At 39.4% G+C, this 19,728-nt stretch overlaps 1 protein-coding gene across 2 annotated transcripts in view; it reads left to right on the top strand.

Annotated features, from left to right (window-relative positions):
* PLCL1 (phospholipase C like 1 (inactive)) overlaps nt 1–19,728 on the top strand; it is a 356,723-nt gene that overhangs the window by 158,936 nt on the left and 178,059 nt on the right. Inside the window, exon 1 of one of the 2 annotated variants that reach the window (XM_058439897.1) lies at nt 7,108–7,124. The exons of the other annotated variant lie outside the window; for it this stretch is intronic. The gene's annotated coding sequence lies outside the window, so the exon portion shown is untranslated. Of the gene's footprint in view, nt 1–7,107; nt 7,125–19,728 lie in introns of those variants that run through there. 2 annotated transcript variants of the gene reach the window in all.

Below are 19,728 nucleotides of genomic sequence, written 5' to 3'. Positions count from 1 at the left end.
CCCCCAACTACCTTTCCCAGTCTCTAGTAATTATCTTTCTACTATCTCCATGAATTTGTTTTTATTTTTAGCTCCCACAAATAAGTGAGAACATGCAAAATTTGTCATTCTGTGCCTGACTTAACATAATGTCCTCCAGTTCTGCCTATGTTTTTGCAAGTGGAAGGATATCATTCTTTTTTATGACTGAATAGTACTTGATTGTGTATATGCACCACATTTTCTTTATCCATTTGTCTCTTGATGGACACTTATGTTGTTTCCAAATGTAGGCTATTGTGAACAGTGTTGCAACAAACATGGGAGTATAGATATCTCTTTGATATACTGATTTCCTTTCTTCTGAGTATATACCTAGCAGTAGGATTGGTGGATCATATGTTAGCTCTATTTTTAGTTTTTTAAGGAACCTCCAAACTGTTCTTCATAGTGGTTGTACTAATTTACAACCACTATGGATTGTACCACCTATGGATGAAGGTTCCCTTTTCTTCACATCCCTGCCAGCATTTGTTATTGACTGAATTTGGTTAAAAGCCATTTTAACTGGGGCGAGATGATATCTCATTGTAGTTTGGATTTGCATTTCTTTGATGATCAATGATGTCGAGCATCTTTTTATATGCCTGTTTGCCTTTTGCATGTCTTCTTTTGAGAAATGTCTATTCAGATCTTTTGCCCATTTAAAAGTCAGATTGTTAGATTTTTTCCTATAGAGTTGTTTGAGCTCTTACATACTCTGGTTATTAATCCCTTGTTAGATGGATAGTTTGTGAATATTTTCTCCCCATTCTGTGTGATATCTCTTCACTTTGTGGGTTGTTTCTTTTGCTGTGCAGAAGCTTTTTAACTTGATGTGATCCCATCTGCCCATTTTTGCTTTGGTTGCCTTTGCTTGTAGGGTATTACTCAAGAATCTTTGCCCAGTCCAATGTCCTAGAGAGTTTTCCCAATGTTTTCTTGTAGTAGTTTCACAGTTTGAGGTCTTAGATTTAAGTCTTTAATTCATTTTGATTTGATATTTGTATATTGTGAGAGATAGGGATCTAGTTTCATTCTTCTGCATGTGGATGGCTATCCAGTTTTCCCAGCATCATTTATTGAAGAGGAGATCCTTTCCCCAATGTATATTTTTGTCACCTTTGTCAAAAATGAGTTTGCTGTAGAGGTATGGATTTGTTTCTGGGTTCTCTCTTCTATTCCATTAGTCTATGTATCTGTTTTTAAAACGAGTACCATGCTGTTTTGGTTACTGTAGCTTTGTAGTATAACTTGAAGTCAGATAATGTAATTCGTCTAGTTTTCTTCTTTTTGCTTAGGTTAGCTTTGGCTGTGGTGTGTCTTTTGTGGTTTTATATAAATTTTAGGATTGTTTTCTTGCTGTGAAGAATGTCATTGGTATTTTGATAGAGATGGCATTGAATCTATAGATTTCTTTCAGTAGTATGAACATTCTAAGAGTATTAATTCTTCCAATCCATGAACATGGAATAATCTTTGAGTTCTTTGTGTCCTCTTCCGTGTCTTTCATAAATGTTGTATAGTTTTCATTGTAGAGATCTTTCAGTTTTTTGGTTAATTCCTAGGTATTTTATTTTATTTTATCTGTAGCTAATATAAATGGGATTGCTTCATTGATTTATTTTTCCGTGTTGTTCACTGTTGTCATATAGACATGCTACTGATTGTTGTATGTTGATTTTGTATCCTGTAACTTTACTAAATTTGTTTTATCAGTTCTAATAGTTTTTTGATGGAGTCTTCAGGTTTTTCTAAATATAAGATCATACCATCTGCAAACAAGGAAATTTGACTTCTTCCTTTCCAATTTCAATGCCCTTTATTTCTCTCTTGTCTGATTGTTCTAGCTAGGAGTTCCAATTAATGGTGGTAAAATGGGCATCCTTGTCATGTTCCAGATCTTAGAGGAAAGGCTTTCAGTTTTTTTGCTGTTCAGTATGATACTAACTGTGGGTCTGTCTTATATGGCTTTTATTAAGTTGAGGTATGTTCTTTTTATACCCTGTTTTTTGAGAGTTTTTATCATGAAGGGATATTGGATTTTATCAAATGCTTTTTCAGCATCAATTGAAATAATCATACGTTTTTTGTCTTTTATTCTATTGATATATCACATTGATTAATTTGTGTGTGTTGAACCATCCTTGCATTCCTAAGATAAATCCCACTTGGTCATGATGAATGATCTTTTAATATGTTATTGAATCTGGTTTGATAACGTTTTATTGATGGTTTTATTGGCCTGTAGTTTTCTTTTATTGATGTATCTTTGTCTGATTTTTGCATCAGGGTAATACTGGACTTGTAGAATGAGCTTGGAAGTATTCCCTCATCCTCTATTTTTTGGCATAGTTTGAGTAGGAGTAGTATTAGTTTTTCTTTAAATATTCGGTAAAATTCAGCAGTGATGGCATCAGGTCCTGGGCTTTTATTTGCTGGGAGACTTTTTACTACAGCTTCGATCTTTTGTTTACTTGTTACTAAACTCTTCAAGGTTTGGATTTCTTCATGGTTGAATCTTGGTAGGTTGTATTTGTCTAGGAATTTATTCATCTCTTCTAGGTTTTCCAATTTATTGGCATATAGTTGTTCATAGCAGCCTCTCATGGTCTTTTGAGTTTCTGTGGTATTGGTTGTCATGTCTCCTTTCACATCTCTGATTTTATTTGTGTAGGTCTTCTGTCTTTTTTTCTTAATCTGGCTAAAGTTTTGTTGATTGTTTTTAATCTTTTCAAAAAATCAGCTTTTAGTTTCATTGATCTTTTGTACTGTTGTCTTCATTTATTTCTGCTTTCATCTTCACTATTTTTTCCTGCTAATTTTGTGTTTGGGTTGCTCTTGCTTTTCTAATTCTTTGAGATACATTGTTAGATTGTTTATTTGAAGTTTTTCTTCTTTTTTGATGTTGGCACTTATAGCTATACATTTCCCTTTTAGTACTGTTTTTGCTGTATCCCATAGGTTTTGGTATGTTGTGTTTCCAATGTCATTTGTTTCAAAAAAATTTTCAGTTTCCTTCTTAATTTCTTTATTGACCTATTGGTCATTCAGGAGCAGGAGCATGTTGTTTAATTTCCATGTGTTTGTATAGTTTCTAAAGTTCCTCTTGTTAATGATTTCTAGTTTTATTCCACTGTGGTTACAGTCTCACCCAAGGCCCACAGCATGTACTACCTGGCTACCACTCTTGACTATTCAGGGCCCAAGGGCTCTTTAGTCTGCAGGTGATGAATCCTGCCAGGACTGGGTTCTTCCCTTCAAGGAAGTGGGTTTTCTTCTGGCTCAGGGTGTGTCTAGAAATGTCATCTGGGCATCTGGGAGATAGGGCCTCAGGATTCTGCCTGGTGCCCTATCCTACTATGGCTGAGCTGGTTCCAAATTGCAAGACAAAGTCCTCTTTACTCTTCCCTCTCCACTCCTCAAGCAGAAGGAAGGAGTCTCTTTTGGAGCTGTGAGCTGTGTTGCCTGTGGTTTTGGAAGAGATGGTGCACATGAGCTGGTCTCACTAGGTCACATGCCCCCAAGTTCACTGGCTCTGAGCCCAGCACAGCACCAGGACTTTCCCAAGAATTGCAGTCCTTGTGGCCTAGACTGCCTTTCAAGTTTATTTAGGACCTCAGAGTACTTTAGCCAGGGTGACAAGCCTTGCCAGAATTCAGGTTCTGACTTCTGGGTTGGGTGATTCCCTTTTGGCTAGGGCTGGCCTGAATTCTCCCTCCATTGAGTTTTGCCTGTATTGCTTTCTGCTGTGACAGGGCAAGACTGAGTTTCAGTGTAAAGTGTAACAATCACTGTGCTCTCCCTTCCCCAGGCACATAGATTCTCTCTTTGAACAATGCAGCTGCTGCAGGGGATGGGGAAGGGATGGCACTGGCAATTCAGGACTGCCTTTCCTACTTCTTCAGTGCCTCTTTCACCAATGTGAAGTTAAAACCAGGTACTGTGGTCACTTACCTGATTTTTGGTTCTTAAGATGGTGCTTTTTTTTCTGTGAATAGTTGTTCAATTTGGTGTTCCTTCAGGGAGGATGATTGATGGAGGCTACTATTTGGCCATCTTGCTCTGTCTCCATCCATACTAATTTTTTTTTTTTTTTTTTCGAGGCAGAGTCTCACTCTATCGCCCAGGCTGGAGTGCAGTGGCGCCATCTTGGCTCACTGCAAGCTCCACCTCCTGGGTTCACGCCATTCTCCTGCCTCATCCATACTAATTTTTTTATATCTGCCTAGGCCCTGTAGCTAGAGTAAGGTCAGAGTCTGGGGCAGAACCAAACATGGAAGCAGAGTCTGCTGCTCGAGCTCAGAGACTAGAGGGTCAGAGACTTGAATGGGTGCTGACATTGTGGATCCCCAGTGAGAAGCTGCCCCTGCAGCCTTATAAGAAACACTGCTTTTCTACAGAAGAATCACCACGTTACATTAGCAGGTTTTTTTTTTTTTGAGATGGAGTCTTGCTCTGTCTTCCAGGCTGAAGTGCAGTGGCATAATCTCAGCTCACTGCAACCTCCACCTCTCAGGTTCAAGCAATTCTCCCACCTCACCCTCCAGGGTAGCTGGGATTATAGGCACGTGACACCACACCCAGCTAATTTTTGTATTTTTAGTAGAGATGGGGTTTCACCATGTTGGCCAGGCTGTTCTCTTTCTGCTCACTTATTGATAATCTTGACCTAAATTTAGAAGTAATTTGGGTATCATTAGATACATATGGGCAACTGGAATGAATTCTAAACTGAGTAATTAGAATTGAGATAATTAATCTGCTTTCCATTTTATATTTCTTTATTTACTTTGGGGGTTTCTTTAGTGATTCTCCCAGGACTTGTATGTGGGTTCATTATTTACTTGACAGTTAAAAAGTTGGTCAGAAAAGTTATGTCTGCCTCCTGGTCATAAATGAAAAGGTAAGAAATCCAGAGGAAAAAATTACATCTTCTCTCGGTTTATTTTTAATATCAATAAAATGTCAGTGCCCTTTAAATGCTGAACTTTATTATGCATATGAACTTTGAATTATTTTTGTTCAGAAGAGAGAAATGTGGAAAGAAATTATATGCTCCCTCATATAACTCAAAGGCCTGATCCATCAAAGCTAGAAAGGTTATTGTCATCTTGGGTGACTTTTGGTTTTCCCTTGTTCTTGTAAGGCCTACTCTCTTCCACTCACCAGTATCTTCTAGTAGCTTCCCCCTGGTGATGCGTGGCTGGCTGAGTAGCTTCTTGAGAACATAGCCATTAATGAGCTTAATTGTCTTTCACTTACTATTCTAGTGACATTCTATTACCTCAAGATAACATACAAGTCTAATTTACCTAAGTGGATATTGCTTTTGTGTGTTACATTATGCTTTAGAATTTCAAGGTTCTGAAATTTTTTTATGCTTTTTAGGAATCCAAAAATTAGGCTGTTTTCTGTTATTTTCTTTAATCTTCACTAGTAAATGAGATTAACATGGATGGAAGTCTGGTCTTGGGAGAACTAAACCCAAGTGGTCACATAAAACCCAGGAACTATGTCAGCCTTAAAAGGCCAATCCATCATTCCTAGCAAGGTGAATGTACCACACAGAATTATCAGAGACCCCTCCTTACAAAATGGTAATAACAAAAATATTTGTCATTTTTGGGGTACTTTCTAGGTTTCCTTATTAAATGGTAATAACAAAAGTATTCATCATTTTTGGGGTACTTTCTAGGTTTCCAACTCTTTAGAGATATTATTCTAAGGCAATCAACTGGGAAAATAGAAATAGTTAAAAATCATTTTCTTTGCATTGAAGGGCTTCCAGTATACCATGGTGCTAAGTTAATTTTCCAGTTTTAGTTTCCATTCCTCCATAAAAAATTATTTTATCTAATCAGAATGGTCTGTTTCTCAACAAAGCAGTCTCTCAATACCAGCACAGGATGCTGATTAGGAAATTAAAATTGTTCTTCTGGAGACTATCTTTGGTTTTTCACTGAATTTCTTATTCTACTGGAGGTTTTCAGAACATAGTGCAGGTATTAGTCGCTACAAATTACTCCCCTTACCCCTCTTCTGAGATCTTAGAATGATCTGGATGATCTGATGGCTGGTTCAGAGATGGCTATTTTATAAGTTTAGGGTGAGTCATTTAAAACAGGGTCCCCAACCCCCAGGCCATGGTCTGGTTAGGAACCTGGCCACATAGCAGGAGGTGAGCTATAGGTGAGTGAGCCCTATCGCCTGAGCGATCCACCTCCTGTCAGATCAGTGGCAACATTAGATTTTCATAGGAGCGGTAACTATTTGGGAACTGCACATGCAAGGGATCTAGGTTGTGTGTGCCTTATGAGAGTCTAATGCCTGATGATCTGAAGTGGAAGAGTTTCATCCTGAAGCCACCTCCCACTCTGATCCATGGAAAAATTATCTTCCATGAAACTGGTCCCTGGTACCAAAAGGTTTGGCGACTACTGATTTAAAAGGACAATTTACACAAAATCACCCTCAAAGTGCATGTGTGAGTCTAGCGTATGTTGTACTGTACATTTTTTATAGGGTGTGCATAGTGGCAATATGTTCTCTATAACAGAGTTGAGATGTCTGCCTTCTCAAGGCTAGACTCTGAGTTAATTAGGTAGAGTGATCCTCCAGATGTGTAAGACAGTTCCAGGCAAGTGCTATTTATGGATGCTTCTCCATTGGTGCCAGCAGTAACTTGACTGTCCCCTCAACTCCCTAAGCCTTTTATCGCTCTCTTACTGAGAGCTTTCCTCACCTCCATCCTGTGTTGTAGATCTAGCTATCTACTCTTTTTCTCTCTTCTTGTTTTTCACATTGCTTGACTCATAATGTTTGCTTAATACATATGGTAATCATTGATATTATACAGCAAATATTTCCAGCTCTCAGTCTTCTGAGCAGATGATAAGATTGTACTTTCTACCATCTTTGGCAAAATGACTCACTTTGACCAATGAAATGTGATCAGAAGTGATGCAAATTATTTTCAGGTGAAATCATTTAATATCCACTGCTCAACTCCTACCTTTCCTTCCTATTCACTGTGATGGTATGTAGAGATGAAGTCTGAGTCCCTGAATGACTGCAATGTCCAGAGTCTCCTGCTGACCTTCAAAGTGCGTGAGTTTAAACTAGAAATATACTTTTGATTCTTTGAGCCATTGAGATTTTCGGGTGGTTTGTATACAGCATAACCTGACTTATTCTGACAAATGCACTGGACCTGTACTTTCCAATATGATAGCCACCAGCTACATGTGGCTATTGAGCCCCTGAAGTATGGCATCTTATTTCATTTTCTGTTGCTGTAATGGAATACTCAAGACTGAGTAATTTATAGAGAAAAGAAATTTATTTCTCACATTTCTGGAGGCTGGAAAGTCCAAGAGCATGGTACCAGCATCTGATAAGGGCCTTCTTGCTATGTTATGCTATGGTGGGGAGGTAAGAGGGCAAGTGAGTGTGTGCAAAAAGAGAGAGCATGGGGGCCAGGCTCACTTAATAAAAACCTGGTCTTGCAATAACAAACCCACTCCCATGACAATAGCATTAATCCATTAATGAGAGCGCAGCCCTCATGACCTAATCACCTCTTAAAGGTCCCACCTCTTAATACTGTCACAATGGCAATTAAATCTCAATAAGAGTTTTGGAGTGAACATTCAAACCATAGCATGTGGCTAGTCCAAATGGAGATGTACTATACATGTAAAACCCATGCTGAATTTTGAAGACTTAGTATGACAAAAAGTATGTGAACTATCTCAATAATTTTTCAATATTAGTCACATGTTGCAATAATATTTTGGATATATTAGGTTAAATAAAATATAGTATTACAATTAATTTTACCTGGTGCTTTTTACTTTTAAAAAATTACACATGGTTTGCATTATCTTTCTGTTAGATAGTGCTACACTGAACTACAAGCTTATTGAAGACAAGAGTTGTATCCATTTTACCTTTGTTCCCCCACAACATCCAACAGTGTCTGGGATATGAGATATGCAACATTAATGTAGGTTTAGTGAGCAAACTGTGTCTCCATTTATATGTAGTTTAACATTTAACAAATAGTGCAGTTCTCAACATGAAGTTTGTTTGCATTTTTGTGTTTAATAATTCCTTCTTTTAATTCCTTTAGCTAAAGAATAACTCAAATCTTTTTCAACCATCAGATAATTGAATATTATATTTTGATGTCATGTTTATGCTATAATAAAAAGGCTGGGGTTATGCCCATTAAATACTTCTCCATATGAAATTTTTTAGCAAGGTCACTCTTTATGGCTAACATTTTCTTATCTTTGTAAAAATAACAAAGAAGCCCCTGTTTGTTCAGTCATAGTTGTGACCTTTATTTCTTTTCCAATATCTGCCACTTAGGATATTTATTAAATTAGGCCCCTTTGCGTGGGGCCTTGTGCTACAAACCATAAGGAAACGGAAAAAGAGAAATGGAGCTGCCATGAAGTCCTTCTGCAACCTCAGCTGTGGGGACTCCACATGTGAGGAAGCAGTGCTTTGGATGTTTAGATGAGTGAGACAGAAAGTAAAATAGGTGGTAAAAGGAGTCGCTGAAAGGAACAACATATCTCAACAAATAAAGGGTGGGGGAAACACAAACTACCAAATAGCCTGGAAAACATGTTAAGCACTTAATAAATTATAGCTATTGCCATGAAAGTGTATAAACCCAGGAGTTATGGATGGATGCATACTAGGCTGTTCCATTGGCTAACGAGCGGCAGGGGAGGTGACACAGGGGAAGGGGAAGATAGATACTCTCATCAAAAGACCATAGAATTAGCAAGAACTTGGCCACAAACCAACTTATATACTATTCCATGTGCATAAAATCACATATTGTGTGTATGTGCATAGAAAGATATTACAACAGTGGTTACCAAACTGTAGTGATTCTTTCTCTGGATGGTGGCTGAATCTCAGGTGATTTCTACTGTCCTTGTTACACATTTTGAATTTTTCTCCAAATAAGCCATGTATCATCTGTATACTCAGCAAATAATCTGATCTAGCATTTTTGCATTTATGTGTAACATCAGGACAAAGATTAAGAACCCAACCAAACACCGCATGTTCTCACTCATAGGTGGGGATTGAACAATGAGAACTCATGGACACAGGAAGGGGAACATCACACTCCGGGGACTGTTGTGGGGTCGGGGGAAGGGGGAGGGACAGCATTAGGAGATATACCTAATGCTAAATGACGAGTTAATGGGTGCAGCACACCAACATGGCACATGGATACATATGTAACAAACCTGCACATTGTGCATATGTACTCTAAAACCTAAAGTATAATAAAAAACAACCCAACCAAAAATTGTCTATATTATTTGCATTCTGTTGATTGCTAATTTTTAAAATAAAACTGTCAAATTGTTATAAATATAAAAGTAATCAGAAATATGCTGCCAGTACATGCATTTTGGTTATCACAGAGTATTTTAAATGTACGTGTTTATAGGCCTAGTATCCTCCTCCTTGAGTTAGGCTCCAGTTGATTTTCTAAATGACACAGGGAAGTAGCCAGTTCAGGTCATGGAGGCATCTTATCTGAAAGTGAACATTTCTTCAGAAAGAAAAAATGCTTTTGTAAGATTATAGAAGATTTGGGAATTATGCCATGAGGGCACATGCTGAGTAATATGTTTTTGAGGCAGGCTGCCAAGTTTTGTCAAAGAAAGGCAAGTACAGGGTTTGTTTTGCAATGTCTGGAAAACTTGGAACTCTAATTTCTTGGAAAATCTTTCCAAGATAAATTCAGTATAAAGGCATTCTACCTCAAAAAACTACATGTAGCAAGAGGAAAGGAAAAACAAAGTGTAACAAGATAAGAGATGAGAAAAGGAGATTTTTTTTTTTTCCCCAAGAGATGTGACCTTGTTGAGTTCAATTACATGTCTGACCAGCATCAGAGAAAACATCCTCATAATGTTAATTTTCCTCAAACTCCTGAGTGTGGGTAAAGTAAAGAAATTATCCTTCATCATCGGTTCACTTTTATCCATCTTTAAAAATGTACAAAATATAAGGTGTCATATATTCAAAAATATTCTGAATTGCTGGAGATCTTGAGCAAGTCGTTTACATTTTCTGGGTCCATTTTTCTCCTTTGTCTAATCTGGAGGGTTTAGATGTAAAAAGTGCTATAGTCTCTCCTAGGTTTAATTTTTTTAAGTAAAACAAATTATTATTTTTGACATATTCACATAGTCTTTGATATATATCAGCAAAATTTTTTCCTTATCAAGGTCTAATTCTTATATGGTGTAGAAAGCACTGTGGTTACTTCATACACATGATCGAAAACTAGGACCTTCCCCATTGTCCCTTCCAGTTCTCCATACACTTTGGAGCCTTTGCATGGTTGTCAGAAGGGTTGTAGTGATCGATAAACAGGAAGAATCCAACTGACACAGGTTCTGTATCAATGAGATGGCTGTGCAGAGCAGGAGACTCAGCAATATTCTCCTCCTGGCAAGGATAAACTACCCTTTTCCTCAAGTCTTCTTGGAGCTGCCCTGCTGCTGGTGACTCTGCCTAATGAGGTGGGAGATCTGCTCAGGTTCTTTAAGAAACACAATCTGGGTCTTCATGAGGTGAGTCCCTACTGTTCCGAGAGGCTCTCAGCCACGGTAGTGCATGGAGGTATGAACTAAGAAGCTGTAGAAGGATACAAGTGCACTTTGCTTGGGGACGGCTTACCACTACCTTTCCTTATGGGCTTGGGAGCTGGTGGAAACCAGTTCAGCAGAGTTTTGAGTGACTTTTGAATTGAAGGTGAATTCTAGGAGATCTGACTGTCCCAAGTAGGATGATACTTTAAGCCTTTCTGATGTGTTTACCATAATTCAATTGAAGAACATTTATGTATAGTTTATTCACAAATCCTACATTTATTGAGTGCCTGCCATATGCCGTTTTGGTGGGGAGAAGTATAAAAATAATAAAAAGGTATAATGCAGTAGAGAATGACTAGGTACTAATTAAAATTGAGACAGACTCATAGAAGAGGTAACATTTCACTCTCAGTGAAAAGAAGAGCAAGCCATGAAAAGGTTTGATGTCAAGATATTCCAGGAGAGGGATTGGCAAGGGAATGGTGGGGAGGAGCTTCACATGTTCAGGGAAAAGAAGTCCAGTGTGGCCAGGGTACATGAGCAAAGGGGAGCATGGCAGGAGTTGAGGTCAGGGAGGTGGGCAGGCGTGAGGTCAAGTGGGCCTTGCAGGCCATGGGGAAAAATTTGGATTTTATTGTAAGAGCAGTTAACCATTAGAGGGTTTAAGCAAGAGAATGATAGGACCCGATTTATACTTTTCTTGGTTCCTGTGGCTGCTAGGTGAAGAATGGATAGTGGAGGAGTAGAGAGAACAGGGAATTAGTCATCTAGTCATCCAGCTGAGATGTGATGGTGACTCAGACAAGGTTAGTGGCAGTGGAGAAGGAGAGAAGTGTCATGGCTTTGGGACGTATTTCAAAGTAGAGCCCACAGGACTTGCTGATGGCTGCCTGTAAGAGAATAAGAAAAGGCATAAATCAAGGAGGATTCCTATGTGTTGGACTTGGAAAAACTGAGTGTATGGTAGGGCTATTTATGAGGAGGGAGAAACCTGGGGAGGAACTGGTTTGGAGGCTTACCAAGAGTTCTGATTTTGCCATATTAAGTTTGGGTGACCTAATAGATATTGAAGGAAAGCTGTCAGACAGGCAGCTTGAATTGCTATGGAAAGTCCTGGGCTGGAGATTTCAATCTGGGAACTATTGGCATGGATCTGATGTGAATTGTGAAAAGATAAGTAAAAGTTTAAACCAGTCCTGTAATTCATCTTGAGCATGTGCTACTTTCAGTCAGGAAAAAAAAGAAACCCTCCTTTATGAAATGATATGGTAATTATTGCTTACTACTTAGACTCTTTGTAGCAGTTGATTTTCAGGCAATTAGAATAACCACATCACTTTTATCTGATAATTAGAGCTAATTTGCAAGTACTGATGATAGGCTCATTCACTGAATAAACAAAATGCAGAGCACAAAGTTTGTTTCTACAGCTATATATGTGAAGTTCCTCTTCAGGTCTTTTGCACCACAGGGCTGCTAAATTACTACAGAGTTTAATTCAGAATTTTCACTCTTGTTCATTGCTAAGCTCATGGCTTTATTCTGGAATGGTGTTGTGTACTTTGGGAACAATGCTGTTGTGGGAAATTCTGACCCCTTCTTCTCCCAATCTCAGCTGCGCTGTCAGAAGCTGTTTGCCCTGACAGGCCTGGGAGCTTGGAAGCTAGCTATAGTAAGAGAGTGATGCTTCACATTATTGAGTGTCCACGAAATGCTTATGAGGAAACAGAAGCTTAAGGTGACATGGCTAGTAAATTACAAAATCAGGCCTAGGGTCTGCCTGCTTCTGAAGGCATCTACAATTTTTATTCTGCCAGGCTGTTAAACTGTCAAAATTTGCCTTATTCTTCCAGTCTTGCTTTCTCCTATCAACTCTTATGTCTTTCCAGCCAAAAACCCAATTGGGTATCATCTACATTTCTGTCTTTAAAAATCATGCCGTAAGGGCCAGGCACCCCTGTAATCCCAGTACTTTGGGAGGCCTAGGTGGGAGGATTGCTTAAGGCCAGGAGTTCGAGACCAGTCTCTGCAATAGAGTGAGACCCCCATCTCTAAAAATACTTAAAAATTAGCTGGGTGTGGTGGCACATGCCTATAGTTCCAGCTACTCAGGAGGCTGAGGCAGGAGGATTGCTTGAGCCCTGGTGATCAAGGCTGCAGTGAGCTATATTTGTGCCACTGAACTCCAGCCTGGCAGCCTGGGTAACAGAGCGAGGCTCTTTTCACCCTCATCCAATAACAACAACAACAACAACAACAACAACAACAACAACAGAAAAAACAGAAAAAAGTCCCCCGAAGTATACACACCCCTACCCTCTTATGACTCTGGTTTCTGTTTAAATATTTCAGCCTCATCCTCAAATTCATACCTTTCTTCTCCCCAACCATACCTTCCTACTACACTCTAGGATTCTATTACTTACACAGACCTCTCATTCTTTAACTTTTCCCTTAACATTTCTCTACACTCTTGCCAAAACTCACTCTTGGCCTTATTCTAAGTTACAAGTCCCTGAGCCACATTCTCCATTCGTGGTCATTTCTTTTACTTTTTCTGGCTCTCAGAGTGAGGAGCAGGAGCCAGAGAATTTCCTGCTTCCCACCAGCACATCCAGTCTATTGCTTGTTCATTGTCTCTCAAGAACTTGTGTTGTGAACTCCATTCTATCCTGTGTACCACACTTCTTCCATCTTACATTCAACTCACACCTTCTGCTCACTTCTCAACCTAGAAGAGTCCACTTTTGCTGACTCTGTCTTTCTTCTGTCATCTCCTGGAACCTGCTAAACACTTTACCTGGTGTTCCAATCCCTGGTCTCAGAGATCTTTGCCCTGTGGACCTTAAGGAACTTAACTTTACTCTCCTCTCTCCCCTGCCCTCCCCTCCCCTGCCCTCCCCTCCCCTCCCCTCCCCTCCCCTCCTTTTCTTTCTCAGAGTCTCACTCTGTCATCCAGGTGGGAGTGCAGTGGCATGACCTCGGCTCACTGCAACCTCTGCCTCCTGGATTCCAGTGATTCTCCTGCCTCAGCCTCTTGAGTAGCTGGGATTACAGGTGTGCGCCACCACGCCTGACTAATTTTTGTATTTTTAGTAGAGACAGGGTTCCACCATGTTGGCTGGGCTGGTCTCAAACTCCTGACCTCGTGATCCACCCACCTCGGCCTCCCAAAGTGCTGGCATTACAGGCATGAGCCACCGTGCCCGGCCAAGGAACTTTATTTCTAAGTCACTCTTGCTCCTTATAGGCACGGCCACACTTCAGACCTGCTCAACATTTGAAACTGCCCCTTATCTGAAATTATCTTCTTGGATGATATCCAGTTATAGTTCTGCCTCTTTGCAGTCTTCTCTCCTGCTGAATCTTGGCTTTATTCTCACTGTAACAGCTTCTTGCCTCATCCATTGCCTTGACATGCCACATTGGCCTCACCTGCCTCTCTACTCATGTGGACCGTTTGGTCTGCCATTTGAGCTCAGTTTTTGATAGCTCCATGGACTTCAGGCTCTGATCCTATTTTACTTGCTCTGCAAATCTCCAATTCTAGGGATCACCATCTGATCTCTTTCCTCCTCCTCTTGTATTACTGAGTACAAAAAAAGGACATGAATCCTGATTTTTATTAACAATAAGGAAAATTTGCTATAACATTTTAGCATGTAACCCACAGTCCCAAGATTGGTTAATTTAGTGATCCAATAACATCATCAAAGACCTTGGATCTTCCCATTTCCCCCCACCCCCTCACCTAATCCCCTGTTGCCCTATTAGGACAGCTTCAGTCTCTAGCTAGCCACCAGCTGCTGCATTTCTAGGGGCCATGAAGAGACCAGACTCAGCAGAAAAATTGGTTTGATTGGTTTTACCACAAATATCAACCCACAATTAGAACCTCCTCTGGCTTCATTGCAGTCTCATTACAAATTAGCTCCTACTTGTGTTTCTCACTGGAACTATTCTGAGCTTTTTCCAATTCCAATCTTATCAAGCCCCACCTACTTGTTTCTTTTTTTGTTTCAAAAGTGTCTTCCATATCTGTTCCTATTGCCCCTACCCTAACTTGCACCCAACAATTGTTTACCTTGCTCCCATCCATTCATTCCCCTGTCCCTTTCCTGCCAGGTTACTGTTCCTGAAGCCGGCACTGAGTGTGGCACTTTTTTGTTCACCCTGCCTCTAGTGGGTCCCTGAAGTTCAGATGGCTTATTTTGGCATTTGGGATCCATTAAGACCTGGCCCTGCACTACATTCTCAATTTTAATTTCCATTATTTTTATTTATGTACTGGATAAGCCAATCAAAATGGAAATCCCTGGCTATTCCTTTACTGCTCCCCAGATTTTCCCACCTCTGTCTTTGTTCTCTTTCTCTGAAGAGGACTTCCCCTCAACTCCGCAAGTGAAATTACTGCACACTTTGAGGTCTAACTCCAGTGGCACTTCTTTTAAAAGTTTTCCTGGCCTCTCTCATCCTCAGCAAGAAATTATAGTCTTTTCTGAATTTTGTAGTAGATTATCTTAGGCTACTTTTTAACTATATGTGATTTTTTTATTGTAGAGTAAATCCTCACTTTGTTCATATGTTCTTGGAAACTGCGACGTTAAGTGAAACCAATTTTACCATAGGCTGATTGATATAAAAAGTTAAGTTCCGGCTGGGTGCGGTGGCTCACGCCTGTAATCCCAGCACTTTGGGAGGCCGAGGTGGGTAGATCATGAGGTCAGGAGATCAAGACCATCCTGGCTAACATACGGTGAAACCCCGTCTCTACTAAAACCACAAAAAGATTGGCTGGGTGCAGTGGCGGGTGCCTGTAGTCCCAGCTACTAGGGAGGCTGAGGCAGGAGAATGGCGTGAACCCGGGAGGCGGAGCTTGCAGTGAGCCAAGATGGCGCCACTGCACTCCAGCCTGGGTGACAGAGTGAGACTCCGTCTCAAAAAAACAAAACCAAAACAAACAAACAAAAACAGAGTTAAGTTCCTAAGGCATATTTCTGGCCACAAAAACATCACCAAACCTCTAAATAAAGACAAAACACTTCTAACATTAAACATTAAAATAAATGTAAGCTATACATACATTTAAGAAAGATTAATAAAAACAAGATAATTATTTAGACACTTCTTCCAAATCAAAGTTGTGAGTGATCAGAGCCTATCCTGGCAGCTCAGGGTAGCTCAGGGCACAAGGTGGGAACCAACCCTGGCCAGGAGCCATTCCCTCCCAGGGTGCACTCAGACACACCCACACTCACTCAGACTGGCACCACGCAGACATGCCAGTTCACCGAAGGTGCACGTTTTTGGGATGTAGGAGGAAACTGGAATAACGGGAGAAAACCCATGCAGATATGGGGAGAACCTGCAAACTCCACACAGACAATGGCCCTGTCTGGGAATTGGTTTTTGTTCCCATCAACATAATAACAGAGTGACGCTATTCAAGGACCTGCTCTACATCCACTATGGATTGTTCTGTAGCCCCAGTTTTCATAGTTTCCACTAATATCATTTGAACAATTTTTCAGTTGCTTGGTGTTTGATTGTTTTAATTGTTTAGACTTTTTTCCATTTTCCTGACCCGTGATCCTACGAAAGCTAATAGTATCTGTTATGGACTTAGAGGACATCCAGTTTCTGAGGCCCTTTGGGACTGTACATGATTTTGCTTGGAAAAAGCCCAAATACTGTAACTAAAATTGTTCCCGTGGTTATTTTGTCCAATTGATATGAGGTTGTTTTTGTCTTTTTGGTTTTGATGCAGTGTTTTAGTAAAGAAACATAGGAAACAAGATTTTACTAATATCACTAAGTTAACTTCGAGGTACCCAGTTGTTGCTAACGTAGTTGTCTACATCACCAAATATTACTGATCCCACCATTACAAGACCTCTGAATTCTATCCCTTTCTCTCCCTTCACACTGCAGGGGCCTGATTTCTGACCCTCACCACCTCTCTGCAACCAGCTTCATCCTACAGCTATCTGTCTGCAAAAGAATCATCTCTGGTTGTGCCACTTCTCTGCTTATGCACATTTTCTGATTTCCCATTGCTTCCAGAATTAAGTCCAAGTCCATTTATGGGACCTCTGAGTCCCTTTAGATTCGAATCCCAGTTGCCTTCCCCAGGTTCATCTCTTGTCACTTGCTCAGCTGTGTCTCCTGTCCCCAGCCACACTGAGATTTTCACTACTGCCGGAAAGACCCATGCTTTTCTGGGGCTTGAAAGATCCCTCTAATTTCTTCCCCTGACCCATTCCCACTCATTATTTAATAAAAACTCAAGTATTAACTCATCTGTGATACCTTTCCCTACTTCCTCAGAGAGCAGCCCCCTTTCTGTGTTCCTATACCATTCATTCACTCATTCACATATTGAAATCCAGGTAGTTAAAAACTGCTGGGGATTAAGTGACCTAGAAACCTTAGTCCCTGGACTGTAAGGGGCTGTATAGGGATGTAAAAAAGAAAATGACAACATTGAGGGCAGGGAGGGGACCAAATTAGAGAGACCCCATGCATTAGAACAAACTCGAGGAGTTAGTGTCTGAATGTGTGTGTGGGAATGCAGAAAGCGGAAGAGAATAATCCCCATATTCCTGCCTTGAATGACACAGGTATGTGGCTGTCCATGGACCCAGGAAATGAAAGGGAGGAGCAGGCGAGGTGAGAAGTGGGACCAGTTTAGCTTTGAGGTGCCTGTAGGACATCTGAGTGATATGTCCAGTGTGCAATGGGATTTATGGATCAAGAGCTCAGGAGAGGAAGCTGAGATTAAGTTAAGTTTCTGGGAGGTTCCAACAAGCAAATAGCAGTTGATGTTAGGAAAATTTCTGAATTTACCAGGTGCTCCATGCCCTTCTTTTGTTCCGTATCATATTGTATATCTGGTGACATACCCTGCTTCCCCATAAGGACACTCACTTATTAATTCACCTTGTATCCTCAGTGCCTACTACACTGCTTTGCACATAAAAATTTCATTTCAAGTGAGAGAAGGAATATGAGTTCACTCAGCCATGTCTTACTCATGGGTGGGAGAATACTGAAATTGATCCATTTAATAAATAATGTATTGAGCACCTTCTATGTACTGGGAAGTCTCCTGGCCACTGGAAATATAGCAGTGAAAATGATAGTGGGGGAACAGTAACTCAGTAAATAAGCAAGATAATATGAGATCATAAAAATGATAATAGCTAATACTGTGGAGTTCTTATTGTGTGTCAGGACCTGTCTTGAGCTTTTAACATGAATTTTAAAATTTAATCTTCAAAGTATCTTATAAGTTAGGGAAATTAATCGAGTAATATGGTGGCAAGTGGTCAGAGAAGGCTGTTTGCAGTTATAATGGAGCTGAATTGTGAAGGAGCCAGCCTCAAGGAGATCTGGAGGGAGAATGTTTCATGCACAGTTCAAGTAAATTTAGGTTTTATTAGGCTCGTTTTTGCCATTAAAAGTAATGGCTAAACTGCAATTACTTTTGTACCAATCTAATAAAACCTTCTTCTTTTAATGTGAAAAGAATACAGGCTTTTCTTAATCACTGCAAGTCGCATTCACTAGCCTTCAAATACTCTACACCTTAGTTCACCTACAACCAATCAAACTAGCAGTAGTTCATTGTACAATCTAAGGTTAGGGCAAAAGACCTTTCCATGTACATTAAGACACACATGTAGCTTGTAGTGAGTGGGGATTGGGGAATTTTACCTCACTTGTACTCACTAATGTATGATGATAAAGATCAATAGGAAAATGATATGAAAACAAATATAGAAAAATGATTTAGATTATAAGGTAGATTAAGTTAGGAAACAGCAAAATCATAAAGGTATACCTACTCTATCTGCTCACTCCCTCAGACTAAATTCTTAATGGAAAAGTTTCTTAGGAACAAGCAAATATAAACAATTACTTTTTAATTCATTTTTCCTCGTCTATATAGGTTATTTGCATGTAAATCATATTGACACACAAACTTTACTTTGTCAATCATTTAGGGCAACTATGAAAAGATTAATACAGTAGTTGGACTTTTAATTTTCCATCTTGTTCTTAGATAGAATTTTTGGTAAGACTGTGATGGCTAAAGGGAGGAAGGAAGTTCATCAAGGGCCCGAAATGTCTGTCTGTTATTAGAAAGGAGCCTTCATTTTCCAGAATGAATTTATCCATAGCAATCTGTAAAATAAATCTGTGTAGAAAGACTTCTCAAACTAGGCATGATAAAAGTTAGGGCCATACTGCAGGAAAGAAGCTTAGAAGGATCTTCTCATCCAGTGCCCTCAGTTTATAACCCAGGAGAGGCCAACTGTCTTATCTAAAGTCACAACCTAGAAGGGATGGGATTCTGGGTAGCATTTCTAGATAAACTTGCATATTTACTTAGAATTATGCATTTTAAGCTTATCTATGTATTTTAATTATTTTAAGTTAGAAAACTGTAATATAGTTTTAATTTTTAAATATATTTTATTGCCTTAAGAAGCAATAGTTTAATTTATGTTGGCATTTTGTATTTACTCATGGGAAAGTAAAAACTGTTATAATTCAATTTGATTTACTGAATTAGTCAATAAATTTATTTTTGTCTGAATTTTTATTGAAAGAGATGAACTTTAATCAATAGAATTTATATATATATATATGTAGGTCTAAAATTGAAACAAAATAAAAAGGTGATGCAATTAGGAGCCTCTTTGTATCTCTGTTGTCTTTTGGGCTTCCTATTTTTGCATTATTTCTACTTTTATTGATAACCAAACACTTTCCAAATGTTAAGTGTATAATCTCAGAGGGCTAGTTAGGAATTTGCTGAAGAGTGGTAGAGAAAGCCATACTTTTAACTATCTTTAAGCCTCCTCATGCTTTCTAAGAAATTAATCTTTTTTTCTGTTTCCCGATCTCTTCCATTCTGTCTGTTTCACCTGGTACTAGATCAGCTCTTATCATTCCTCCTGCGGTTTAATGATTTTACGAATCTCAAAAATTTGAAAGCTACTGACCATTCTGGAAAATAATCAGTTATGGGTACACTTACATACATAAACTGTAATATATCACT

Source organism: Hylobates moloch, unplaced genomic scaffold (genome assembly GCF_009828535.3).
Source record: "Hylobates moloch isolate HMO894 unplaced genomic scaffold, HMol_V3 SCAFFOLD_1, whole genome shotgun sequence".
Classification (NCBI taxonomy): Eukaryota; Metazoa; Chordata; class Mammalia; order Primates; family Hylobatidae; genus Hylobates; species Hylobates moloch.
Note: the sequence above shows the minus strand (reverse complement) of the source record. Positions and strands in the feature narration are given on the sequence as shown.